General features: G+C 38.3%; 1 pseudogene; it reads right to left on the bottom strand.

The window, feature by feature from the left end:
• Positions 1 to 3536: 3536 nt before the first annotated feature.
• Positions 3537 to 4115, bottom strand: LOC138059125 (uncharacterized; annotated as a pseudogene).
• Between the last annotated feature and the right edge of the window lie 885 nt (positions 4116 to 5000).

Here is a 5000-nt window from a genome sequence, read left to right as displayed (position 1 = left end):
ATTTCAGTCAATAAACCTTCAAATCAGGAATGCACATTTTTCAAAGTTACTAGCACAGTTTTTGATTTTGTACGAGTTTAGTTTTAAATTATCTCATGAATTACAGGTTTCATAACCACCAATATATGCTGGACAACTGTCAAATACAGTCAGCTTGGGTGAGAGGCTGTAAAAATTAGAACGAGCAAGATATATATACTGTACACACCTTTCAATGGGATCTGGGAAGGGATTCCCTTCAAAGCTTGCAAAATTTGGGTTTACTTCTAGCAAGCTTAGTGAAATAGACGCATAGTTGCCATCTTGGAGGGACAGGTTTCGGTCTGAAATTGCTGTGTCCTGGTCTTCCGAAATTCCTGTGATATCAACCCTACATAACATGAAAGTGAAAAATAATGTTGTTGTAAGGGTGACGACAGAACAAGTGCACAACATAAATTAACAGATCGAGAAAGATCTCGCAAATAAACAAAGCAAATGTGCGTGCATTTCAAAAGAAAATGAAAAGCAAGATAACTGAAATGCAACGCTACTTTGTACTTACAAAGAGTTAGACTTCTCTCCATGTTCCTGCACAGGAGAAAGACTGAGTTCAACCACCACTGGTACTGATTTCGTTCTCAATGGGGTGGACTCGAAAAGCTAACGCCGTCCTAAAGAAAATAACATGGCTTCGGTTAAGCAAGCTTTCATTTTCTTGAAAAAAGGCAATGTATGTATCTAGCCATAATGAAAAGCGGTACGCCTAAAAGCAACTTGCTTGAGGTTCTTCGCTGCCGCGAGTCAGCTTGATGGACACATCTCTCACAAGATTTTGGTTCTTGATGTAACATCTCCGCAAACTGGCTGTTTGTTAATCCAAGAATGCCAGTGTTGTCCTTCTTGCATTCCAAAGATCAAATGTAGCTTAACGAAGCAGAATTCTTCTGGTTTTGCCTGGGACCTTGGGCCGTCCATGCTTCGGCAGACGGGAGGTCATGCCACTAGTGGACCAATGCGTAGAAAACGATGAAAAATTATCACCGCCGAAAAAATGTATCTGCAAATCTCTTCTATAATAGTTCAACTAACTCTCAATAATAAATATTCAGTGGAAAGAAGACTACTTGTGCCGGTGCAATGCAATGTCAAAACAACAGTAAAAATTCCAGAGTAACGATGGCATTGAAAATGGCTGATTTCACCGCTTACACGCACAGTGCATTATGGTTGAGTAGGGTCCTTTAACCTGAACGGACGAGTAGCGCAGAGTGAGTGTAGTGCAGACCGAGCCAAGCAAATAAAATGAAATGTGCAAATCGTTAAGAGCAATTTCTCTTGAAATCGTGCAACACTGAAATTTCTTGCAACTTACCCCAGGCCAATTGTCCAAGTTACCGGACAAAACTGATCTCTACATGCATCCAAAAGACTCCGAGTCTCCCTTATCGAGAGCTCGAGATTATAAAGCACTTTCCTGTTTCCTAGTTTCGATTGACCAGGGGCCATTATTGAGGTAAGAAAGTACAAGCGCCTTATGAATTAAATTGCTTCAAAACTAACACTTGAAATGAAAATAAATTAAAACTTGGCGGTACATTTCACAGCCCTTACAAACCACAAGATCAAAGGATATACAGGTAAGGATAAGAATCAAATCCGATCTTAAACTGGTTGGTAAATATACTATCTCAGTCAGAAGGTTTACAGTCGTGTTTGTATAATAAAGGCTGATGATTTGTCAGTGAAAAACTACAATAATTAGGGGAGGAGAGGAGGGTCTTATTAAGAGTGATTGCCACTAAAAATCAAAGGAATCGTGGCCATGGTCAAAAAATCAATTTCCCTCAGACTTTGTCCGTTTGAAGGCCTAGGTAAGTAACTAGAGGAAATCAAGTTAGTTTTTTGAAATATTTCATTTAACGGCAGAAAACCACGAAAAACGGTTATCGTACCGGAAGCTCAAATTTTCACTTCGTGAAAATCCAAAATTTCACACTTTTCAGCTCCTTGCTACACAGACGTTTACATCGCTGTGAATCTTTCTCAACTTTAATTGCATATATTGACTCTTCCTCAGCCAAGACATAGTGATTATTTTTATCTCTTGTTTTTCCGAGCGAACTGAGCCCCAATTAAGCAAACACACTTTCCTCATTAGTTGAAAACTCAAAAATAATCTATATCCAGCGAGACAAAAAGCTGACCGGTAGTGTTTCAAATCTTCAGATATTTTAACCAAAGAGTGTTCAGTCATTGAAGTTTAAGTTTGCAGTTTCATTTATTTGGGATCTACTATCAGTTTTGAATGAACGCTGGTCAAAATTCGAGAAAATTACAATTCAGCGCCAGTGAAATTTACCATGTGAGCTAATGCAACTCACCCCAAAATACAAAAACAAATTTGGGTCAGAGACATCGCAATTAAGACGGTTAAATCATTTTACGTTTTGCTTTGTTAGATAAAATGTATCTATATCGATCATGAAAAACTAACTCGAAAAAAGTGAGGGAAACACGAAACTTTTACTCTCCCATGATATGTCGCGCACAATCAAATTCGCAAATATTTTAAATCTGTTGCGTCAAATCAGTCATAAGTAAAACTATCTTAGTTGCTGATGTGAGACTTTGCTTTAATATGAGAGAATTTCCTATTAAAAGAGGTAAAGAAATAAAAAAAAGGTCAGATTAGAAATCGGACCAAAATTAATTAATTTCATTACGTGTGTGAGACTGTATGTCGTTGTGGAAGCCAATAGGGTAATTGTTTCCACGGAAAGTAAATGTTACTTCTTGATCTAAATAAACAACGCACTTACCTCAGAAGAAACCAAGGTTATTACTGGGAAGTACAGATTAAAAATGTTGTGTTCGTTCTTCAATATTGTCGGTGGAATTTGTGGCGCGGACGAACGCAGTAGTTCTTCGACTTCCATCATACCACTCACCCAGTGTAATAAGGAGATCAAAAAACACAAAAAGTCCTTGAAATTTTCCTGCGTTGAAACTGAAGAGGAACTTATCTTGGCAAGATGCGGGTGTTTTGAAAAGCCATCAAACTTCTTGGAAATGACCATCTGTCCCGCTCATCGGGCGCGATTGGGCATAGGTTGGTGAAGGCCACGTGGTTTATGTAGCGTACCGGAAGTTGTTTCGGGTCACTGCAAGGACCTTCGGAAAGTACCAACAATGCAAAAAGGAATAAATTTGTCCCAGTCCATCAAGTTGTTGGAACTTACAAATCAGTTTGTCCCTGTGGGCTCAGGTAAGTGATGAAGTGTTTGATGAACTACACTGTAATAGCCAGTTGATTGCCATCATTTATTGGAGCCCGTATTCCTGCAAATGTCAGACACTGCGTATTCCGTTAGCAGCTGGTGCTGTGTTAAGGATTACGTACCGGCTTGTGATATAAAAGCAGTCTAACCAGATATAAAGCAAAACTCCAGTCTTTGCGTACGATTAAATAATAATAATCTTTATTTCTTAACATAAAAATACATATCCTAAGTTACAATTAATAAGAAAGAAAAAATATAAACTCTAGAAACTATTTACATATCATATTTAAAAATTATTCTGTTACTAAAAACGTTCTTAAATCTGTCAGTGTGGATCCAAGGGACAGAGACTGACGTATTTCTAAGATTGTACCTCGTTTTCTTTTTCTTAGGTAAAAACTGGAAGAACGGACATTCGATCTTTTTTTGAAGAGTGTCTTGTCCGCCTTCTCTAGCAAGTCCCTGATATTTACATTCTTGGACGTATACATGTATAATTTTCTTTTCATACACTGGTCTAAGAAATTCTGTCTTACAGAAAGGACGGAATCTGAGGCACCATAAACCGACAGAGCATAAGAAAAATGTGGTAAAACTATTGCGTGAAAAAGGTGATGTACTTCCTCCTGGGACATTCCTTCCTTACGTAAAGATCCTAATACGAATAATAACTTGTTCGCCTTAATTACCTTCGCGCGCACGTGACTACTGTATTTACAATTTTGTTGGAAAGTAACACCTAATATGGGTAACTGTGCGCACTGCGGTAATTACAACTGGCGCGATGTCCTGACTGAAACCTTTCTTACGGAAAATAATCTCCTTGCATTTTGTTGGATTTTCCATTTCCATTTTGGTGGATTTCCAAAGTTTCCATTGATGGAAGAAAAATGTTAGGTTCGTAACAAGCAAAACATATCACCTTTCTATTTTTCCCTCACCCCTTTCATCCTTCATTGCACCATCAGCCTTTCGCAATTGTATTTCTTTATGTTTTCAAAAAAAGCTACAGATAAATTTGGTACGGCTCCATCTAAAATTACGCGTCTTTGGGATAATTTCTGTGGTGTTAACAGCGTTTTTTTTCGGAAGGAATTTGTGTAAAATGTAGAAAGATGCTCAGTGTGTTTAAAGAACAGGTACCTGAGACAGGACATATGACAGAAGAAGTTGCTAACATCGCAGATAGTTTGAGCGAGTTAAACCTGGTGAGTATGTAGCCCTAACTAAAATGCTAAAATAAGAAATAGAAGTGTGAAATCAGAGTATAAAAATAAACGAAGATCTCATTAACTAAAAATAGCGGCCACTAAACACAACAAACCAGACGACGGACAAACAGGTAGTAAGTGTAAATTTTTAATCACTTGTTCTGCTAGCAGCTGCTTTTCAGTGTATTGGGCTATTACTTTTCACTCTACCAATTGATCGTAGTTACTAGAGGCAGTTCACGTTGAAGGCTGCCTTGGAGTTTTACGCTACTTTAGCCGTCTTCTTGCCTTGGCTAGTCGGGTCACCCTGTCTGGCATGTAAACGCTCCAATGTGTTTTCTAACGGAACATATGAAAAATTGGCTCTTCCATGCAGGGTAGCTCAGTTGTTTGGGTAACTTGGTTATCCGAGGAACCCTCTCTTTGTGTAAACAGACCCTAAAAAGACAAAAATACCTAAGACAAAAGAAAAAAAGTACCTCCTCCGCAATGTGGGATGAATTATGTGAGCGCAAAGGTTATCTAT

Source organism: Montipora capricornis, chromosome 1, assembly GCF_036669925.1.
Source record: "Montipora capricornis isolate CH-2021 chromosome 1, ASM3666992v2, whole genome shotgun sequence".
NCBI classification, from domain to species: Eukaryota; Metazoa; Cnidaria; class Anthozoa; order Scleractinia; family Acroporidae; genus Montipora; species Montipora capricornis.
The sequence above is the reverse complement of the archived record's forward strand: the minus strand, read 5'-3'. Positions and strand labels throughout refer to the sequence as shown.